The sequence below is a fragment of the Felis catus genome, chromosome B4 (genome assembly GCF_018350175.1).
Source record: "Felis catus isolate Fca126 chromosome B4, F.catus_Fca126_mat1.0, whole genome shotgun sequence".
NCBI lineage: Eukaryota > Metazoa > Chordata > Mammalia > Carnivora > Felidae > Felis > Felis catus.
Window position 1 is genome coordinate 52,562,509 of NC_058374.1, and position 24,093 is coordinate 52,586,601.

The 24,093-nt window shown below is 38.1% G+C and overlaps 1 protein-coding gene across 20 annotated transcripts in view; it reads left to right on the forward strand.

The window, feature by feature from the left end:
* Positions 1-24,093, forward strand: part of PLEKHA5 (pleckstrin homology domain containing A5) — a 238,641-nt gene that overhangs the window by 99,172 nt on the left and 115,376 nt on the right. The gene's annotated exons all lie outside the window — the stretch shown is intronic.

Here is a 24,093-nt window from a genome sequence, read left to right on the forward strand (position 1 = left end):
CTTGAAAAAGCATCACAAAGGGAACATACTTGTGCACCACTACTCAGGAAATAGAATAGGGCTTATATCCTAAAAGACCACTAGATGTCTCCACCCAATCACTGCCCCCACTCCTTTGCCCTAAATGTACCTCTATTTTACCTTCTAACACCAAAGGTATAGTTGTATTTGTTTCTGAACAAATTCAAGGTATCATGAAATATGATACAGTGCAATCTAGCATCTGGCTTGTTTTACATATTAGCATCTTTTGAGATTCATCCATGTTGCATGTAGCAGGAGTTTCTTCATTGTCATTGCTATGTAGTGTTCCCCTGTATAAACATGCCACTGTTCATTTTATCCACTCTTCTATAGAGGGACATTTGGATTATTTCCAGTTTGTAACTATTATAGACAATGTTGCTATTAACATTGTTGCATGTCTTTTAGTGCTCATATTTACACCTTTCTTTGAATTCATTTTGAAGAAGAGAATTGCCTGAATCACAGGATATGTGTATGTTCAACTTTAGAAAATACTGCCAAACGTTGTTTCAGAGTGGTTGCATGAATTTAGGCTTCCAAAAGCATTGTAAGAAAGTTCTGGCTGTTCTACATCCTCACCGGGCAGCATTGTCATTCATTATTTTAGAGATTGTTATTCTACTTTTGTCCTTTGCATTTCCACGTAAGTATTGAGTCAATTTTAATTTCCACACGAGGTCTTGCTGGAATTTTTATTGGGGTTGAACTAAATCTATAGATTGATTGGAGATAACTGACATCTTTGCGATATTGAGTTTTCATTATGTGCCTTGGTATATTTCTCTATTTCTTAAGAAATTTTAAAACTTCACATAGTAGTATTGTGAAGTTTTTTGTGTAGAAGTTTTGCACAACTTTTGAAATGTTGGTACTTTATAATATGCATTGAATGAGACATAGGCTTTAGAAATGCAACAAGCAGGGGTGCCTCGGTGGCTCAGTTGGTTAAGCATCCGACTTCGGCTCAGGTCACGATCTTATGGTTCGTAGGCTCAAGCCCCACTTTGGACTCTGTGCTGACAGCTTGGAGCCTGGAGCCTGCTTCATATTCTGTCTTCCTCTCTCTCCACCCCTCTCCCACTCACTCTCTGTCTCTTTCTGTCTCAAAAATAAACATTAAAAAAATTAAAAACAAAACAAAAAAATGCAACAAGCAGGTTGAATTACTTATTATACTAGTTGTAACTGTGAGCTAGTAATCTTTTTTTTTTTTTATGTTTTATTTTTGTGAGAGTGAGTGTGAGTGGGGAAGGGACAGAGAGAGAGGGAGACAGAGAATCCCAAGCAGGCTCTGTGCTGTCAGTGCAGAGCCCGATGCGGGGGTCAAACCCACGAAACGTGAGGTCATGACCAGAGCCAAAACCCAGAGTTGGATGCCTAACCGACTGAACCACCCAGTTGCCCCCAGTAGTCTTATTTTTTATTGCAGCGCACCTTGCCTCAAAAAGAGATGGGATATGTGTGAGTTTTCCAATCATTTATACAACAAGTATCCTACCCCGTGCTCCATAAATACCTACTGTGTATCAAGCAGTGCTGTAAACATTGGGAAGATGATGGTAAAAACAAAAGGATAAGGCATTTGGAATGTGGTTTACTCCTGGAAAGGGAAAGAAAGCTTGACTAATATGGTAGATTATCCAAACTGTAGAACACACTTAAGCAACAAGCGTTATAATGGAAAGTCTAAACGTATATGGGATGATGTATGAGATATGTAAAGAGGTTGGCATAAGACCTAGCACATTAGTATTCAGTATATTTTGGTTGTGCTGGTTGTTACTATTATTGCTGTCACACCTATTTTGGGGAAAGGAGGGGACTGAAATCGGAATCTTGGAGAAATGCCTGTGTTTAAAGGGTATGAATACAAATATAGCACATAAAGAAAGTCAGAAAATTAGTGCACAGAGCCTGGGACAGAACTAAGGAGAATTCAGTGTTGTGGAAGCCAAGAATGTAAAGATTTTTAATTGTCAAAAGCTGCACAAACGTCAAAGGGATGAGAAAGAAACAGAGCCCATTGATGTAGCAATTATGAGAATATCGATTGACCTTTGAGAAAGGAGTTTTAATAGCATGATTGGGGTGGACTCTCTGGAGAAGTTTGGCAGAAGGAGAAAGATAAAAATACTGAAGGAAATGTGCTTTCTACATTGGAAAAAAACTTAAATTTTGCAAGCTAATAGGAAAATAAAATGGATTGCATTAACTTAATGTATTGTTGCATAACAAATCATAGCAAGATGTAGTGCTGAAAACAATAGCAAATATTTCTGTGGATCAGGAATTTGTCATGGGTCAGCTGGATGGTTCTGGCTTGGGATCATTGGGTGCCATCTTGGAGGCTTACTATCACAGGTAGTAAGGGTAGTAATTGAGAGGATGTGTGTCAGATGACTTCCGTTACTCAGTAAATGAGAAAGATCATCTGCTAAGACCTCTAGAGAGACTTGAGGCTAGTAGAAAAGTAGCTTCTCTGGGAGTTGGGGACATGAATACCAGAGGAATGGGATTGTCAAGCAGTATTGTTTGAGAGGTATTAGAGACTCAGCTCCAAAGACAGCTATAACAGAAGTTACCAGTAATTTTAATTGAAAATTTGTACCCCTGCAGTGTCATATAATAGAACTGAATTTTTTAACCTAAATTCCAGCTCTTAACCTTCTTTTGCAAGTTACAAAGTTGGGGAGACTGATGGGTTTTTTTTAAATAATACCAACTATTTAATCTAGTCCTCAAGAATACTACAAGATGAGGATTGGAGTGCTAACCACCAAAATAAGTATGTTTTATTCTCATATGGGAAGGGAACCTTAATTTCTTTCTTTCTTTTTTTTTTTTTTTTGTCAAAAAATTTTTTATCTTTATTTATTCTTGAGAGAGAGAGAGAGAGAGAGAGAGAGAGAGAGAGAGAGTGTGTGTGTGTATGAGCAGTTGAGGAGCATAGAGAGAGGGAGACACAGAATCCGAAGCAGGCTCCAGGCTGTGAGCTGTCAGCACGCAGCCCTACATGGGGCCCAAAGTCATAAACCGCAAGATCATGACCTGAGCTGAAGTCGGACACTCAACTGACTGAGCCACCCAGGCAGGCGCCCCTTAATTTTTTTTTTTTAATGGAATAAAATTGCACTGTAACGTTGTGTAAGTTTAAGGTGCACAGCATGTTCCTTTGATATATTTATATATTGTAATATGACTGCCAATGTAGTGGTATTTGCCACAGTACTATTGTAGTACAATATTATTGTATACATTCATTACACCATACATTAGATATGTATGGCTTATTCACTACCCACTACAAGTTTGTACACTATTGATGATATCTAAGGGTACCTTAATTTCATTAGACCCAACAAGAACAAGAGAGAACCTATTCTTTTATATTTAAAACTTCATGATCTTAGCAGCAGTGTCCAAAAATGCTATAGAATAGACATGTTTCAGTGTAAACTGTTTTCCCTATAAAAAAATATGTCTAGAGTTGTGTGATTGATTTTGCTGTAGTGAAAGGGAAGAAGGGATTTCAATAATTTGTATATCTGAAGCAGGTCGATAACAGAGGTTGCTTCGATTGGGCAGATAGGGTTTAAATGCATTTCACTTTTCACACTCTGCCTAACTGAGCTTTTGAACTATCAAATTTACTTGTTTTTATATGTCAGCAGGTTATCCTGGGCATTGGAATCATTGGCCTCTTTTGTTCTATTTTCTTCTATATAGAAGAAACATTTTTAAAAAGCACTGATAAAGATTCATTTCAAAAGAAACTACACTATGTGTATAGTGAGATATAATATAAAATACTTCAAAATATAATTGTACTTTCACCCTTAATCCAGTCACCCCTCTTAACAACAAATCTGTCAACTATACTTCAATTTTTAATCCAGTAGGTCTACATTTATTTTTATTCTTTGTTGTTGATGGGGCGGGTGTGTGTGTGCACTTGCTTTGTTTTGTTATTAGAAACAACTATAAAAGATTTGTGAATCATTTGGATATGTGCTGCTCCAGATTACTTCTGTTTCTCTCTCTTTTTAATTTCTTACTGTGAATTGGGGGTCATAATTTAGAAGGAAAGACTAATTTGCTATATATATAATGAATGCTTTACCTGTTATTTAAAAAGCTAGGTACTAGTTACTACTGTAACTATCCCTTTATTTTATCCCTTTATTTTAAAAATACAGTTAGATTGTTTTCAATCTTAGACTTTAATTGAATTTTTTCCCTATGGATTTTTCAGGAGGAAAGGTGTTTGATGTGATATGAGACTTTGGTGGAAATGAAAGGGGGAGTCATTTAAAAAATGGGAATAGTAGAAGCACTTTTCTTTTTCGTTGTGTCAGACACACTGCAGAATATCAGTTAATGCATACCCTTGCCAAAGTTTGTGGAATTTTTTTTTTTCCTTAACCAAATTCACACAGAGAAAGTCAAAGAAGCTCTAGTTGATTTTTTTTTTTTAACCTTTGGTTGAATGTTACCATCACATTGACTCATTGAATGCAGTTATAATTTCTACAGAAAATAAGAAGTTAATTTCCTTTAAATTATTATTAGCCACATCTCCAAATAAAATGCCCAAAACTACTTGAGGAAAGTTATCAGTTAACTGACTTGCAGTCTATATCATTAAGCTTGACTAAAGTATGAAAATGAAACATAGACGTTTGCCAAAGCTCTGATACTGGAATACGCTGTATCATTTACGTGGCTCATATTTTAAACAGTACAACTTGAGGTGCTGTTGTTGAACGTATGGCTCTTGATTTTGGCTCAGGTCATGACTTCAGGGTTGTGGGATCCAGCCCCATCATAGGCTCCTTGCTGAGCATGGAGCCTGCTCAAGATTTTCTCTCTCTCTCTCTCCCTCTCTCTCTCCCTCCCTCCCTCCCTCCCTCCCTCCTCCCCTCTCCCCCCTCCCCCCTTCTTCCTCTCTCTCTCTCCCTCTCTCCCTCCTTCTATCTCCCTCTCCACCTCTCTCTCCTTCTCCCCTGCTTGCATTTAGTCTCACTCTCTCTCAAAAAAAAAAAAAAAAAAATACAACTCAATCTTTTGTAAAGCCAAAATGTGGTCAAGATTTATAATGAGCACGTTAGAAACTTTTTAGTGTGCTGTTTCTGTGAATGTGCCTTAATTTCTTTAATTATTTCTCCATATGAGATTGTGACACTTGGGTTGATTCAGTTTTATGTGTTGCTTTTAAAAAGAAAATCAGGGGCGCCTGGGTGGCGCAGTCGGTTGAGCGTCCGACTTCAGCCAGGTCACGATCTCGCGCTCCGTGAGTTCGAGCCCCGCATCGGGCTCTGGGCTGATGGCTGGGAGCCTGGAGCCTGTTTCCGATTCTGTGTCTCCCTCTCTCTCTGCCCCTCCCCCGTTCGTGCTCTGTCTCTCTCTGTCTCAAAAATAAATAAAAAACGTTAAAAAATTTTTTTTTAAAAAAATAAAAAGAAAATCAAAGACTCAAGTAGTTTGCTATTGTTTCCACTTTTGCTGTCCTAGATGAAATGATGAGATTGATTTATAACCTATTCTCTAGTAAATTACGTAAATCTGAACAAAAACATCATTCCTTCATTTAAAATGTCTTTACTCAATAAGAAAACAACCCAATTAAAATATGAGTAAAAGATCTGAACAGACACCTTGCCAAAGAAAATACACAGATGGCCAATAAGCATATGAAAAGATGCTGAACACATTTGTCATTGGGGAATTGCAAATTAACCGTGAGATACTGTGATGCCCTTATTAGAATAGCTAAAATCCAAATAACTGACAATACTGTTTGCTCGCAGTGTTGTGGAGCTACAGGAACTCTCATTCGTTGCCTTTGGGAAAGCAAAATTGAAATATAGTTTGGCAATCTATTATTATAAAGCTAAACATAGTCTTACCATATGATCCTATAATCATACTCCTTGGTATTCACTCAGATGAGTTGAAAACTTCTGTCCATACAAAAACCCGCGCATGAATGTTTATAGCAGCTTTATTCATAATTGCCCAAACTGGAAGCAGCTGAGATAATACCCTCTAGTAAATGAGTGCTAAACAAACTGCAGTACATCCATATAATGGAATATTTTTCAACAGTAAAAAGAAATGGTCAAGCCATAAAAAGAGGTGAATCTTAAGTGCCTATTGCCAAATGAAAGAAGGTAGTCTAAAAATTCTACCTAGTATATGATTCCCATCGACAGTCTGGAAAAGCTAAGACTATAGAGATGATATAAAGATCAGGGGCTTGGGGGAAAAGAAGAAAGAGCTGAATAGGTAAGGCATGGGGGATTTTTAGGGTGATGAAGCTATTCTGTTTGGTACTATAATTGTGGTTGTATGACACAATGCGTTTGTCAAAACCCATGGAACTTTATAGGACAACAAGTGAAGCCAGGCTGTGTGCAAACTTAAGAAATCATTTAGGAGATCAAGGGACCCCAGTATAGAATGCAGACTGTGACAAAAGAATGTATATATGCACGACACTACCTTACTTGGAGGAGATGGGGCAAAAAAGATAATGACCTATGTAACTTTGGAAATAGTGGAGTCTATAAGACTAAAGACAGAAGACTATGTAGTCTTCTGTATAATACTTCATTCCAGTAAGGTCATCAAAAACAGAGGAACTCTGAGAAACTGTCACAGCCAAGAGGAGCTTAAGGACAAGATGACTAAATATAATGTGGTACCCGGGTTGGGATCCTGAAACAGAAAAAGAACATTAGGTAAAAACTAAGAGAATTCATACAAACTATGGCCTTTAGTTAGTTAAAAAAAAAAAATATTTTTTTTGACCTGTCCAGCTTTCTATGAGATACAGTGCACAAACATGGCTCAAAGCTACATTTTTTATCTTTCAGAGTTACAGAAGAACTGGGTTTAGTCATATTTGTGTTCATTTCCTCATTAGTGCCTACAGTTCATCTGTTATAAAAACCAAATATTTTTTATAGTTTATAAAAATCTTGATTGAAATGTCTTGATAATGAACACAGTGCCTGATTTTTTAATGATTTTATTGCCAGCTGTGGTACATAGTGCATTTGTACATGCACACACCTTACACACACCACCTGCTGTTGCTTGCTGGGCACACTCAGTAATTGTTGATTGAGACAGTGAATGAGTAAAGAACTGGCTCAGGTCCTAAAAACTTCCATTTATTCATAACCAGCCTCCCTTGAAGAATTTGAAATGGCTTATAACAAAAAGACAATAAATTAATAATACATAAATAAGGGAGGTGGAAATCAGTTCCAGAGACAATACAAGTTTGATTCAGACCCAGTAGTATATGTAAATATTTTTGAAATATAAAGCACCTCAGGTTTTCTTTTAGTAACTCTTTAATTCTGGGAATGACAAGTTCCAATGCCTACAAGAGCTGGGCAGATACTATAAATATGTACACTTGGGTCAAGGGCCATTCACTTTGTCAAACATCATGCTTTGAGGACGTAGCTGCCAGATTGCTTTGGCCTAAATTTTTGTTCAGTGGATCAGCTCATATAATCCAAAAGATGTTATTAGATAAATACTTGTTTTACTGGGGAAACAATAGATGTGAATGAAGTTTTCTCTTTAATTTTGTTTCTTTAGTTAGTCTATCAAATCTATGATGCTAACCAGCCAAACCTAATTTTGATTCCTGCATCCAAAATGTTGCTAAGTGCCCCCACCCCACAACCATTGGATCCTAAGGTAAAAGTGTGATCCAAGATGTTGACGGACACACTGTGCTTCTGACATTTGAGCATACAGGTAATGAGAATATCACAATATCACAATCTGCCTCGTGGACAATGATCCTAAAATGCCATGAGATGTGACGAGTTTCCCAATTTCAGGACTATTAAAATGATTTTTTAATTGCTTCTTAGAATAAATGAAAGAGGGTACTCGAAGCATGTTTGTATAGTAGTTCTTATTGTGAGATGGTAGACTAATACTTTTGAACAGCAGCAACTCATCTAGGAAATAGGGAACTTTCCATCTACAGCCATAGTTGTTTGTTTTGTTAGATTTAATAGTTGCTTTTTTTTTTTTTAACATAAGGTTTAAATTCTCATTTCTCAGAGCCTGGTACCTGTGTCATTGGTAGTATATAAAATAATTTTTAGGCCTATTGGGAGCTGAGATAAGCCAATTCGGGTGTTTGCCTTTTTTAATTCTTTTGGTAAATAAGCCTCTGACAGCTGCAGGTAGATGTGACCCATATATGTTTCTTTCCCACAGCCTTGCTCCCAGGTATGTTAGTGATGGAAACAAGTCCTGCACTGAATTCTGCTACACACACTATTAGCAAGTAGATACCAAAACAGCCATTTAACCTATTCCTGTAAGAATAGACTAAGTCCCAGGGTGCCTGGGTGGTTAAGCATTCAACTTCGGTGAAGGTCATGATCTCATCAGAGCCCCACATCAGGCTGCCCTGCTGTCAGCTTGGAGCCTGCCTTGGATCCTCTGTCCCCTCTCTTTCTGCCCCTCCCTCACTTTCCCTCCCCACCACCTCACCTCTCATTCAAAAATAAAACATTATATATGCACACACATACACACAAGTCTTTCTCTAAGAATAGCAATGTCCCTACTCTGTGTCTTTTTTAAGCATTCCAACAAACACCTTAACACGAAAGATGTACTCCAGATATAACAATATTCTGACAGAAAGATCACCTAACTTAATGAATTCAGCAAGCAGTACCCTTCAATGAGGGGAACAAAGAACCAAAGGAAATTTTATAATGGGGCACTAGTCCAAACGTGCTTGGCTACTAGGTTAGCCAAATTCGTGTTTCCTATTTATGCAAGGACCTTCTGGCCATCCACATTCTTTGATTATCACTTATTTCACCATGAGAAAATAGTTCCAACTTCCCTCACCCTAATAAACCCTCTGATGCAGATTTAGATAGTGAGATTTGAAGAGTTTGTGTGATGGTCTTAGCTGCCTTGAACATGGATAGCTGATAGGGTATTTAAAATATTAACCAACTGTCTTCTTTTAGCCTTCATATTGAATTATTTTAAAGTTGTTTACAGTGTAACAAGGCAATATGTGGATGAAATTTTCACATTTTAATATATGTTACATGTTGGAAAACACAGCTAGTGGATAAAACCTGCAATTTTGCAGATATTGCTTAGGATGAAGCGACTTAACTTGCTTTTTTAATATAAAGTAAATACTGTTAATAGTACATGTGATATTCTGACATGGCAGAAGTGGACAGAACATTTAATGGAATGGCTTTTCTAAACAATATTCTACCATTAACTCCTTTCCTCACTTGACTATGTTGTCAGTGGATGGTGGTGCTCTTATTTGGTAGATAAGCCAGTTGTCTACATTTAAACTCATTTTTTGGTAATATACCGTCCCAAGGAAAATGCCTACCTTTATAACAGAATAATGTCTTATGAATTTTTTAAAGGATTTTTTGCAGAAATTTAAGCTTAAATGCTCTTCAGATTTATAGTTTTATGAAATAATCCTAAGGAAGTATGACTGACTTATGGAACTGTGGACAATACCTCAGTGACTATTTCCACTTAAAGCATTTTCATAATTATCAGTGAGTATTCTAATAAACCAAATATGATAATCCTTCAAAAGTATATGGCTTTAAAATATACACATTCTGGGAGTAAAACTTACGCCATTAACTTTGAACTATGTATGCTTTGTGTTTATAAATGTATAAGGGTCTGTCAAAATTGGGGGTTCCTCTCCTTCAACCACAAGAGGACAGCAATTTTAAGACCGTAAGGGACCACTGAAGAGTTTTTGCAGCCCCTTCATCCACACAGTATGAAATGCCTAGCTACTACCGCCTGTACTACCAATCCCGGTCTGCTTCCCTAAGGGTGAGAATTGCAGTATCGAAGTATTGCAGGGCCCCAGAACTACATGTGTTTGCTCCATCTTTGTGGAGAGATGATGCAGGGGTGCCTGGTGCCTGCCCCAAAGCCCCAGCCAGTTCCCTTGGAAGTACGCGACTCCTTTTGTTCGTTTCCTCAGGGCAGAAATTCTGGACCAGTGCAGGCCTTTCTTATCACATCCAAAACATTTGCAAACAAATAAAATTTCTAGACCAATATGGAGTTTTAAAAACGGAATTTGTGGACTTTTAAAATGAAATTGCAAGTGTTCTTCTTTTCCCTTGTTACTTTATACTGTATCGTCTGCCTTCTGGAAAGGACCACTCTGATCCTTGTAGACCCTTACTTTAAAACAGCAGTGGTAAATAATCTGTTTACCCCATCCTTCTCATGAGAAGCAAAACAGCCTTATAAGGTGATATCAGAGGGTCCTAAACTATAAACTACCAAGGAACTCCCCAAGGATCCCCATAACCGTAAACAATTAGGGTCTCTATCATTTATGATTTAAATCAGAATGCCCTTTGACTTATCCTGCTCCTGAACTGGCTGTGTGGGCAATTCCATTTGTAGTGTGGGAATTAATCTGGACGTCAGTATTGTAGTCTCCCATTTTAAATTTTAGAATGCTGGGTGGAATGAGGATCCCAGATTATATCCAATCAGAAGAATTGTATAATACTATACTGTATTAAAGCAAGTTGGAATACTGTTGACCAGCCTTGGTTACATTCCAACACACATCTTCCTTCAGATCTGTACAAAATTCATATTACAGATACATCAGTCATTTTTTTAATTGTTATAAAGCTCATAGAGCGTAAAATTAGCCATTTTAAGGTGTATAATTCAGTAGCATTTAGTACATTCACAGTGGTGGGCAACCATTACCTCTGTCTCGTTCCAAAATAGTTTCATCACCACAAAAGCAAACCCTGTGCCCTATAAGCTCTCACTCCCCATTTCCCCCTTCCCCTCAGCCCCTGGCAACCACTAATCTGCTTTCTGTTACTGTGGATTTACCTGTTTTGAGTATTTCTTATAAAAGGAATCATATCAGTATATGACCTTTTGTGTCTGCCTTCTTCCACTAGCGTAATGGTTTTGAAGTTCTTCTATGTTGGTAGCATCTATGAATACTTTTTTTCAATGGCTGAATAAATTGTATGTACATGCTACATTTTGTTTACTCATTCACCCATTGGTGCACGATTGGGTTGTTTCTGCCTTGTGGCTATTGTGAATAGTGCTCCTAGCAATATTTGTCTACAAATATTTGTTTGAATACCTATTTTCAGTTCTTTGGGATATATACCTAAGAGTTCAATTGCTAGGTCATGTAGTAATTTTGTGTTTAACTTTATGAGGGATCTCTAAACTATTTTTTATAGCGGCTGTGCTATTTTACATTATTGCCAACACTGAATATTTATGCTGGGATCCTGAACTGACTCTGGGGCTTCCAGATTAAATTCTGAACAATCAGGATTTTTTTATTTTTGGATAACATTAGTGTATATGGTTTCATGAAGATTTTCAAAGGAGGCCTATGAAAATGGTCCATTTCTAAAGTTGCTGTTATTTTGTTATGCCATTGATCCTCTGACATCCGAACAGAATTTTTAAGAAACAGTGTTTAAAAACTGAATTTGCTATATAAATGAAAATACCTATTCCTTGTTTTGTCTTTTATATCTAATATGTGACACTTTTGAAATATTTAGCTGATTTAGAAATCAGAGAGTAATGGATACACAGATTAGAGTAGGAGAACATTCCTGAATAGTAATTTACAAGATGCTTTTTAATTGATTGACAGTAATTTTTTTTAATGTTTATTTATTTTTGAGAGAGAGAGACAGAGGGCGAGCAGGGGAGAGGCAGAGAGAGAGAGGGAGACACAGAAGCAGGCTCCAGGCTCTGAGCCATCAGCACAGAGCCTGATGTGGGGCTCGAACTCATGAACAGTGAGATCATGACCTGAGCCGAAGTCGGGCGCTCACAGACACTCAACTGACTGAGCCACTCAGGCGCCCCTTGACTGACAGTAATTATACTGCGTAAGGAAGTGGGTTATATCCTTCAAGTTTCCAGTTAGGTACATCTTTTGTTTCTTTTTCTGTTGTGCAGGATTCAAAGTTTTGGCAGCTTAATCTTCCTTTTGTTGTTCATTGTTAATGTTTTCCAGTCGTTTAATGCACTGAACTGGTATCTCCATGCTAAATTACATTTTGATTGTTTTAAATATGGTTTATTAGTTTGTGACAGAATGCGGTGGATCATTGTTGGTGCCTAACAAACTGCTATTGCTCTCCACACTTCCCTCCAACCTTCTTCCTTTTGGAAAGAGTCCAGGCTTTGTTCTAAGGGTTTTTTCTTCTATGTGCTTTGGAAAGGTTAGCCTCCTAAGCCTTAGAGTATAAATAATAATTATTCTTAGGGAGTTACTCCTATCCCCCATGCCAGTGATTGGTGTAGGCTGAAGAACTAATGTGAAAGTTTTCTTCATTTTCTTTAAAAAAGGGTGGGGGGGAGCATCTAAGATAGGAAGTTGTTTCCTTTTTTTACTGTAAGAACATGATGCTTGGAGCCGCAGTGGCAATTGTGGACCCATGACAGAGAAGAAGTAAGAGAATCACGGAGGCATTATTGAGTCTCTGAATTAGACCAGAGACTGCCCTCTTATCATGTCAGATACTAAGTTCTTCATTATTTGAGCCATTTTTTTAATTGGGCATTCTGGTGCTGAAAGCATCCTAACTCCTACCAAAGAAAAGATGAGAAGTATTTTGTTAAAATGTGAAAAAACTGCTCCTATACTTTATAGTTTTTACATGTGAAACTCTGGAATTTTATAGGTAGAAAAAAGGTAAGACATTTAAACTCTTCACGTTTACATTTGAGGTAACTATGTAGTTCATCATATAAATTATAAATAAAGATGGGGTTTATCTGAGGAAAAAAACAAGTAGCAATATTCACTAGTTTTGTTCGCATATACCTATCAGCTACTCAAGCCTATTTTTGCCTGAAAGTAGTTTTGTGGCTTAGAATATAATGCCCAGACCAAACCTGCTGAATCAGAATCTCCTGAGGTTTGGCCTAGTGATGTGTATTTTAAACCAGTTCTCCCATGATTCTGAGGCAGCCAGTTTTCGAGTTTAGTAACCACTGACCCTAGGGCAAATGTCTAAATTTCTCAATGCTTTGGAACGCCTAAGTACTGCTACTTTTATTTGCTGGTAATAAGAAAGTGCTTGAATTTCACATTTCAGCAGCTAAATTAATACTAAAATGTTGCCCGTCAAGGATGTGTAATGTGCATGAAAGTACTGTTCTTGAATTTGTTCTTTGTTCTCTCTGCACCATTTATTTAGTGCAGCTTTATGTAGATACATAATTTCTAATATTTTATAATTAGAGAAAAGTGATTTTTTGTTCTGTTCCTCTTCTGTTGTGTACCTAATAAGCCACTTTTCCCTGAATATATTGTCTTACTCAGGACTCTTTTGTTATAGAAATCAAACTCACACTTTTAGGCAAAAAGATAAATTAAGTGACTTATATACTGACACTATAGAAGGCGTGGGTGCAGCTGGGCTGAGGAGTGGCAGTAAGGGTTAGAAGCAGTGACCCTTAACTGTGCAGGATGTTTGCTGCTTCTCACTGCTATTTGGCTCATTATCTCAGGCCTGCTTCCTCCCCAGAGCTAGAACAGTGTCTGCCAGCAGGTCTCAGACCCCGTCCCCAGAGCTTCGTCACCCTGGAGGACCCTCTCTTGAATGACTGCTTATAATAGTCTAGTGAGTGTGAATGAGTGACATACATCCCTGAATTTAGACACACTGTGGTTACAGTAACTTAGTTGTAGTTAGTTCAACTAACAACATGGAGTAACTAGCACTGTTTGTTGGGAAATCTGTTAGGCTCTGACGAGAGTGACTGGAGAGCGGTTTAAACACAGAGTAGTTTTATCTTCTCAAGTAGAGCAATCTCAGAGACAGGCCTTTTGAAATCGGGGCCCTAGACCTTTCTGTCTATCTGTTTCACCATCCTAACATGAGACTTCTTTTGTCAAGATTACTTCATGGACCACAGTGGGTGTCCTTATGTCCAAAAGGAGAAAGATCAGAAGAGCAAAAGCATGTATTTCCTAGCTGAGTCAGCTTCCTCTAAGCATCCTTTCCAGGGGTTCCATAAGACATTCTTCTTTATATCTCAGTGGGCACACCTCATTAACACCTAATCGCAAGAGAAGCCCGGAAACAGAATGCTTTAGTTGGGTGCGTTGCTACCCTGACTGAGACTGAGCAGGAAAGGGAGAGTGGGCAGTGTGTGGCAGTGACCAGTGTGTACCATCAGCAGTTGGCAAAGGTTGGCCGTGTTGAGTTCATTGGCAACGTTTTACTCATAATCCCGAGGCGTCTGGGTGACTCAGTCGGTTAACTGTCCAACTCTTGAATTCGGTTCAGGTCGTGATCTCACAGTTCATGAGTTCAAGCTCCACATCGGGCTCATGCTGTTAGCACAAAGCCTGCTTGGGATTCTCTCTCTCCCTTTGTCTATGCCCCTGCGAGCACACACGCTTTCTCTCTTTTATCTCAAAATAAAAAACGTTTAAAAAAACAATCTAAACAGTAATATGAGCTGAGTCAAACCTGTTTTCAAGTTAGTATCAAATCTCATTTTCTTTCATATTCGTTTGCTTACTCATTCCGTTCATTTCCAGATAGTGGAAGCCTGTTTATATCCCAGCTTTAGTGCTTTCATTTGTAGTGGTGAGGTTGTTAGTATAAGTCTTACTTTATATGTAAGCAAAACTGCTGTAAAGGGAAATCAAGTTTCTCAATGGCATTTGTGAAAACTCACCAGCCCTCTATGTCACTTATAAAACTTTGCTGGTAAATCTCCTTTGGTCATAACGCTTCTCTCTTTAGTCGCTCTCCATGACCTGTCAGATGACACCCAGGCTATTCTGTCTAATGTTCACAACCTTCAACCCTGTTCCCAACCTACCTTTCTAAACCACTGCATTATAACCGAGTCAAACTAGTCATCTCATTTTTACCACAATATTTTTTCACCATGACCTTCCTAATTTATGTTTTCCAGATCCCACCCATCTTTATTGGGTTCATGCTGACAGGCCATTTCACTTACCTCAGCTTTTTTGGTCCACATGTCTTTCAGAACAATAATAGTTATTATTTAATGAACTCTAATTACGTATCAAGTACTGTTGTAAGGGCTTTAATGTTTGAATTCATTTAATCCTCATAAAAATTCTATGAAGAAGATACTATTGTTATACCCATTTTAGAGATAACTGAGGCACGTAGAAGTACAGTAGTTTTCCTAAGGCCTGATCCAAAATTGCGCCTTAGGCTTTCTGGTTCCAGAATTCATTTATGTTATAGCATCTCATATTCTTACTTGTATTTTAATTATGTACTTATTTACCCATAACTAGTTTGGACATTTCATTTTTTAATTTTCTCACAGGATCTAGTGTTTCTACAAAAGAAACACTATCCTCAATAAATATTTGTTGACTGAATTTAAAAATGTATTAACAGTAGCCAAGGAGATTAAATCTCAACCCAGGTTTGTTTGCTTGATTTTTCTCTTTAACACTAGATAGCAAATGTGTAACATTTCCAGTAAACTTCCAAAATAAAGTATTTTCATCTAAAAGAAAAATTTTCATCTAAAAGAAAAATCTTGTGGGCCAAGGAATTTGTACAAATGAGATTTAAAAACAAAGAAATTTCGGCATCTGGGTGGCTCAGACAGTTGAGTGTCTGACTCTTGATTTCAGCTCAGGTCATGATCCCAAGGTCATGGGATCGAGCCCCATGTCAGGCTCCATGTTGGAGCCTGCTGAAGATTCTCTTTCCTCATCTGCCCCTCCTGCTTACGCACACTCTGTCTTTCTTAAGATAGATGGATAGATAGGTAGATAAACAGAGAGATAAAAAGAAATTATCTCTCTTGTGCCTGAAATGTAAGTGTAGAAGTTTGGCAAGTTAAAACCAGTTTTGTTTTTGGTCTTAAGGGGAAATGCTCACACCTCAATAAAACTTGGCCTTAATAAGCAAATGGTCGTGGTTGGGGTTGTTGCCATAAGACCACCTGATTGTGTTTGTTATGTTGTAACTGGGGCTCAAGGGTGCAGGAAGAGCACCTGGCTGCAGGGGCCCCAAATAAAGCAGGTTTGGCCATTTGCCACTGACAAAATCCAAAGGCACGGAGACCTATGGTGGCGAAACAGGAGAGGAATTTATTTCAATGAGGCCAACACCAGGAAGACAGTGCACTGATGTCTCAAAGACTGCCTCTGAAGTGCTGAAAATACTTCTCAGTTTATATATGGAAAGTATGGAACAAAGGTCAGTGGGTACATATACAGTTGGGCAGTAAAGGTCAAGTCGACCATGGTCTTCAGATCAGTCATGTGGGGTCTTGTTGGTTGTCAGGGCAGTTAATGCTTGAGGGGGTGGTTTCAGTTCCCATCACAAGATGCTTTGCACATTGGGTCTTGTGCCAGAGTTCAAAGATAAGAAGAACTTTATCAGTTAGAAAGTACAGACTGAGGTCAAAATGGAGGTAAAGTCCTTTTTGAATGTAATCTCCTGACAAAGGGACAACTAAGGAAGTCAGTTACTTTCATTGAGTTAGTTGTAGATATAAAAGTATCTCTTAGTTCCCAAGGCTATGTCTGGATCATGAGTCTCCACAATGTATTCTGCCGTGTTCCATGGTAGTAAAACTTTTAAAAAACGTGCATGTTTTCTTGCCTTCTTTCAAGAGAGTAAGCATGAGTTTCTTATTGGGAAGTCAAGCCAACACACAAAAGCAGCTGTTGACTGTAAAAAAAAAACAAAAAACAAAAGAGCCAGCTATTTTACCAGCAAAATGAGTTTATTCGGGAGTAGCAGAAGATTATAATTCAGGACACGCTGAGTATGGCAAACCATAGGCAAGTGTGGAGAACAGAGAAGGGCTTGCTTTTATGAAAGGAAGGAGGCAGCCAGGAGGGGCTGAAGAGTTCTGGGTGGTGACAACTTCTCACTGGCTGAGTGTGGCAGTTTCTCATTGGCTGAGCTGTTGATGGGCAAGGAGAAATTCTTTGTACTGCTGGGGCATGTAAAGTCAGCTTCTTCCCGGGCACTTGGGTGGCTCAGTCAGGTAAGCCTGACTTTGGCTGAGGTCATGATCTCACTGTTTGTGGGTTCAATCCCTGCATCGGGCTCTGTGCTAACAGCTAAGAGCCTGAATTCTACTTCAGATTCTGTGTCTTCCTCTCTCTCTACCCCTCCCTGCTCACACTCTGTCTCTCTCTCTCTCAAAAATAAATAAAACATTAAAAGGAAAATTTCTAAGCCACAATAAATAAAACATTAAAAGAAAAATTTTTTAAGTAAGCTTCCTCCTATTGGGGATGTGAGTGGTAGTGCATGAGAGCTCCCCCTTCAGGGCTTCCTGACATTTTAAATGAAATTTCCTCTATTTTCACAAAACCATTATAGTTTCTTTGAGACTATTTTTTTATGATAATGAAACTGGTAACACTGTCATATGTTTGATTTTATTCTTGCATCAAAAACAGACTGTCTTCTAAGCAGATGGTTCAAGTGTAGAATTGACTTAGTTACTTGGATAATTTACTTGTTAGTAAATCAGGCTCTGTAGAAAACCAGTTAGATTTTAAAATTTCTTTCAGAATGAAAATCAGTAGATATGTAGATAGAATATAAGTTACAAACTATCATTCAAAAATGTGTATTCATCCAGAGTTGAAATAGAACCTAGGCAAGGAAGCTAGAGCTTAGCTAAATTTATATTTATTTTCTTGCTCCTATAACTTGGTTGTTGATTTATTATTTCATAGTCATCAACATGTTCCTAAGTCTGAATTTCTTTATTGTGCTAGAATTTCAAATTATTTTTCATAAAACACAAGTACTTCCAATTTCCTATTAGTTACCATTGCACACTTAAGTACAAAATTACTAAATTGAAAGTTAGCATCATTTGTTTCTTGCACACATATACTTTGACTTGGAATTTTTCTAGAATTGTAATGGTTAAGGTGAAAATGTAGTTAAAGATTCCAGAGCCCATTAAATTCACCACTCAAAATCCAGTTTTTTTTTCCTATCAAGTGAAATTGTCTTCAGAGATGAGTTCACATATTCAAAGGAGATATAAATATAACCAGACATCTCACTTTTAGCTGAGAAGTTGATATGTCACGTGATAATAGGAAAAGGGAAGAAAGATGATCAGTTTTAATGGCCCTATCATTGTTGCCTTTTAAATTCTTTCACTTTGGTTTGTATTTGCTTATATAAATGAACTTACTAGAGTCAGTCTGCTCTCCATGGGTATACACTTTCTGTTTATTGTGCAGAATAGTTTATATACATCCCTATTGGCAGATTCTTTGAGATGTAAATATGCATGATTGAATATTTTACTGGTTATGCTAATTGTTCCAGATACGTACTGGCGCTATCCGAGTGAGGGAGATTGAGGGAAACTTCTCAGGATGCAACATTTGAGCTGGACCCTAAATCCTATAAACTGATGAGGTACACAAGTTATGACAGTTCAGAAGGAGGAACTGTGGCTATCAGTCTCACACAAAAAGTGGAAAGAATTTAGAAAGGATTAGATGAAATAAAAGGGAGTATAAAATGGCTAAGTCATCATCTTATTAAACTGGCTTTCAAGGACCAAACTTGTTAATTGATGACCTAAGAAGTGGACATTTTCAAATTAGAAGGCTGAGTCCTGTTAGCAAGTATATTTTAATAGATATCACTCCCTGGGGAAGAAGATCCTAGTGGTACAAAGGACTTTCATTGTAATTGGTCCCTTCCTAAGCAGGTGTTTATGGATTAATTTGATTCTTAAATCATTTGGCTCTTCCACTTTTTCCGAATTTGCTGTGTTGTGAAATTTTAGCTCTAATAGAAAACCAAGATGATAACATAGAACAACACTTGGCCTTTTCTTGGGTAGTAAGTTGAGAATATCTAAAACTGCTAATGTCAGTGTTGTTAACCTTAAAAATAAAAGCTGCCAGTTATTTTACCAGTAAAAAAAAAAATGGGTTTATTTTGGAATTAAAAAAAAATTGCAATCTAGGACAAACAAGCTGCAGAAAAACCAGGCAACAAAGGAGAGGTACGCTTTGTTGGGAAGAGTGTTATAAACTAAAGTCCATTGGAACAACCTAGGAGTAGGAAGTATAGTAGCTTTTCATTGGCTGAACTGTTGGGGTTAGTGGAGGGAGATAAAGAAAGCCTCTCTTCCTCCACTGAAGTAGTAGAGTAGTGTCTATTTGCAAGGCCAAGTCCATCTGTTTCTGTTGGGTACACAGTTGACCAGGAGTGTTAGTGTCAGGGAGCCCTCTTGCTTAAACTATAGACCCTAACAGGTGAAACCAGAAATAGACAAGGCAACTTCACAACTCATGCTCTGAAACCCATTGTTCTTTTTTCTTATTGTTCTGTTTTTGTCACACTGTCTTGAGGCATTGACGAAGACATTTTGCAGTGACCACAGCATTACAGCCACCAGGCCAGAAAAGCTCTGATAGCAGCAGAATGCCTAGAAAACCACACTTAGCCCAACCCTTTCCTTGCCCATGATCATGGGCAGAACACACACTGACCTCGCCGCCTCTCACCCATGATCCACAGGTTCCCTGCCTACTCTCTTGCATGTACCCCTGCTCCCAACCTCTCCTTATAAAGATCTAGGTGTCCATATTGCCAGCAGAGGTGATTGTTAAGGCTTGAGCCTGCCGCCTTCCCTGGCTGCCAGCATCTAAAATTTCTCCCTTTCTCTTTTTCAAACGCTCATCTTATGAGCTATTGCCTTCTCTTGTAACGGGTTTGTCTGAGTTTGTTCGACAGCAGTGTTGGCAAACCCAGCCAGGAGCTATGCTTTCAATATGTTCAGCCTCCTCAGGATCCCCGGAACAGAGCAGTTGGCCACACAGTGCACAAGGGCTTACCCATTCAAATCCTGAGTTAGCAGCAATGATAGATGGTTTAGTAACAGTAGGACATAGTGCCCAGTGCCAAAACCTCCTGACTCCATTTTAGTGAGGATTCCCATTACTAATTTTCACAGTGTTCAATGATGATAACTTAGTGTTTAGAAGAAGTTGTTGGCCTGGGATCTCTGTCAGGCTATCTTTGGGTTTAGTGTTTATTTTCTGTGAGTTTGATTCACTCTCTACCTGCTGACTGCCTTTTAACAAGCTAATAAAGATATTTGAGAGAGATCCTCGTATTTGCGAATTTTAATGTACTTTTCTAATTAGTGCGCTTTGGTGTTTCTCTTTAAGTCATGAAGATATGGTATAGTGCCAAGATAAGTGAGTTTGCAAATTTGGGAGAAAGCAAAAGGAGGCTGTTGGTATTCTTACTTTACTTTTTTGTAACTGCATATGAATACTGTGATATATGTAAGAAATATATTTGGGGGGCGCCTGGGTGGCTCAGTCGGTTAAGCATCCCACTTCAGCTCAGGTCATGATCTCACGGTTTGTCAGTTTGAGCCCCACATTGAGGATTCTGGTCTTCCTCTCTCTCTCTGCTCCTCCCCCACTTGCTCCTTATCTCTCTCTCTCAAAATAAATAAAACTTAAAAAAAAAAATTGTTATCTAGGGGCACCTGGATGGCTCAGTTAGTTAAGCATCTGACTCTTGATTTCTCCTCAGGTCATGAGATATCCAGCCCCATGTTGGGCTCTGTGCAGCCTGCTTAAGATTCTCTCCCCCTCTCCCTCGACCCCTCTCCCCACTCACACTCTCTCTTTCTCTCAAAATAAATAAATAAACAAAATAAAGATTGTTACCTAAAGTGGAGGCAGTCTTGTGGGACAGAGCCCTTAACCTGTGTGTTCTAACATGTCTCCAGGTACACGGTGTCAGAATTGAGTTAAATGCTTAGTGGTGTTGGAAAAAACACACATCAGAAACAGGCATTTGTGGCCTTCTCAATGTCCTGGTATTTTTCTGATCTGAAAGATTTATATTACTGACCTAAGAGATAAAAATCAGTAATCAACTGATAGAACATTAGAGTACTTTCTGTTACTTAACACTATTAGTATGTGCAAAAGAGATTAGTAGGTTTGTTTCTCACCCATTAAGAGGACTTCTCCTTTGGGTGTTAGTGATGAGTAAATTGGCACCAAATTATGGAGACAGTTGTGTGCTGGTTTGAGTCGTTTGGAATTAAGCTTGTTTTGCAAAGTGAAGGCTGGTGATAAGAAAATGTTGGGGTTCGAAAGTGAATGGTCAAGAAAGAATTCTTGAGGCATCTTTGCAAAAAGTGTGCTTTTATTAAAGCACGGGGACAGGACCCAAGGGGCAGAAAGAGGTGCACTGGGGTTGTGAGGGGTGGCAGATTATAAACTTTCAAGTATATACGTTCAAGTTGGGAGGGAGTTAGGAATAGCGTTAAATCCCTAAGGAATTTGGAAGTAAGGTTTCCAGGACCTTAGAGGAAATCGTCATTTGCTACTGTCTAATCATGAGATCCTTCAGATGTATATAAATGGGCATTTGCTTGGAGGATGATTGCTAACATTATCTTGGGGCGGGAGGTGGGGGGGGGGCACGGCGGTGGTCAGAGATAAAGGAAGTTTCCAAAGAAATTATTATATGTTAAAAGAGACTTACAGGATCCTGGAGGTCGGGCTAATGTTAAGCCAAGGTTACCTTTGCCCTTAGCAAAGTATTGACATCAAGGCAGTTGAGTTCCTGGAGGAAGGTCACTCTGCCTGTCTCAAGGACTTGTCAGTGGTCTGTAAGTTGTAAGGAAATTTAATTTTTTTCTTTTGCCTTTGTTCTCACATCAGCTGGGAACCAGGTTACATAAGTTAAGATAAAGGGTGACATTTCCAAGAAGTGAGTAGTCAAGAGTTTTAATTGCCACTGAGAAGTGAAGTTAAATGAAAAAATTAGAGCCCTCACAATTGGATCTTTAGTCATTATCACAAACATCCCTAAAGAATATACTGAAACACATTATTTGGTGGCGAATGTTTTGGAGACTGTTGTTGGACTTTCTTCTGTAGCTTTTTATGAGTCATGCCCTATAGCATAGAGATACATGAAAAGGGAGTCAGGATTAGTTAAGATTTAAGATTTCCTACTGATTTAAAGAAGTTTATTAGCTCTGACATAGTAGTGGGACATATATCCACAGTCTGCCTCAGCTTCCTTTTCTAAAATGTGGTTTGAGCAGAATTGAGAAAACCAAACTAGATATCACTGACATTTAGGAAAAGCAGGACAGAATCTTATAAGGCATTTGGGAGAATTGCCTTTTTGGTATGCATTTTTCCCCCTTAAATGAATAGTTTCTCTGTTAATTAGGCACCAGTGTAAAATTTAGATTGATCTTAAATTTGTACTTTTACAACTACTGCTACCGCTAACTGAAATCTCCTCTTGAAATAGTTTGGCCAGCTGTCATTTACTTTGTTAAGCCTTTTCCAGATTCCCCCAGGCATTTAGCCACTTCCTCTTCTGTGCTCTGCAAATCAGGTTATGGTATAATGATCTGTTTACAGCTCTCTTTTCCCTATTAAACTGTCAGTTCTACGCTGTTATGGCCTTAAAGGGAGGGACCTTTTTCCCTCTTTATCCCTGTGGAAGTCCTTCTGTAAGCTGTGATTGGAGCAGGGGGAAGCCAAGCCTCCCAGGTTCTAGAGAAATTGCACAGGGTGCTGGCAACTCCATAAACCAAACACTTGGTCGATTTGTTAGTTCTCAGTATTCCTGTTAATCTTCCAGAATCTTGACAGATCTCTGCTGCTGCATTATTATTGTTTTCCCCCTGGCAGCCATATGCAGAACCACCATGCCACTGTGATTCTACAAACATATTACAGAAATGTTTGCCATTGCATAGGATAATTTTATAGCATATACAACAATGAATATATCTAAACCAAATCTGCTAGAATAATATAAAACTTTCTTCTCAGTATTTTTAGAGATGTTTTGTTATAAATAGCCTGATAATGAGAATAGTTGAAAGGCTTTATTATATAATAATAATAATACATTGTTTGGTCTGGGAGTAGGACTATAAGTTTAATACATTTCAATCTCCATGTATTTTTTGTTTATAGGTTGTTACTATTTGTGTCATTTAAAAGGGGCTATAGAACTTTTCAGAACTGTGAGAAAAGTGGTTGACTTTGATGTTTTCAAGAATGGGTTTTGTTTTCTTTCTTTGTGTGAAAAATTTAAATTTAATTGAGACCAGCAAAACCTTCACTTTGAAAAAATGGGAAAGATCGTGAATCACTACTTTTCTAAAACATATGCAAACCCTTCTGGTTATAGCAAACTGTGTTGGCTTGCTTGTCTATATTTCAAGCTACATGATGAAACAATTTTGTTTTCTCAACTTGAGATGTTATTTTTAATTTTTGCTGTAGCAGTTTCATATGAAAGGAGTGTTTTCAGCGCCAGTTACGTTACACTCTAGATTTAGTTGTAAGACAACTCACAACTAAGGTCACTGAACATTTTTATGTCATTAGCACTCTAACAAGGTATTTACAACATGTTTTATAAAATGGTGTGTTCATGTACTCCGTTAAGAAATCCTCATTTTGGGCAAAGGGTATGAAATGCAAAACAAATATGGTCAGTCATTAAATATGAGATAACAATTAAACACTTATTTTGTGGTAAGCACTGTTCCAGTCGCTTGGGATGATTTTCCTCATATAATTCTCACAAAAATCCCATGAAGATTAAATTGTTATCTGTATTTTCTATATAAGGGAATGGAAGCATGGAGAAGCAAATTAATTTGCCTGTGCCCAGAAAAAGAGCTTGACTACTGTCTCTGACTCCATGGCCAGGTGCTTGTGACCAGGAAGCTGGACCGCCTCCTGTGAGGATGGGCATACAAAGAAAAGACTTGACCTCACTTGCAGTTAAAACACAAGCACGCACACGCAATTAGAACTGTGTGATTGTTTGTATATTCTGTTAGGTTCGGAAAGAAGAAAAGTAATTGTTAATACCCAGTTTGTGGGGAAAGGAGAAACCTAATGCATTGAAACACAAATGCATATTGTTACCCCTTTTTGGAGGACGAAACATGTAAATGTTGAAAGTA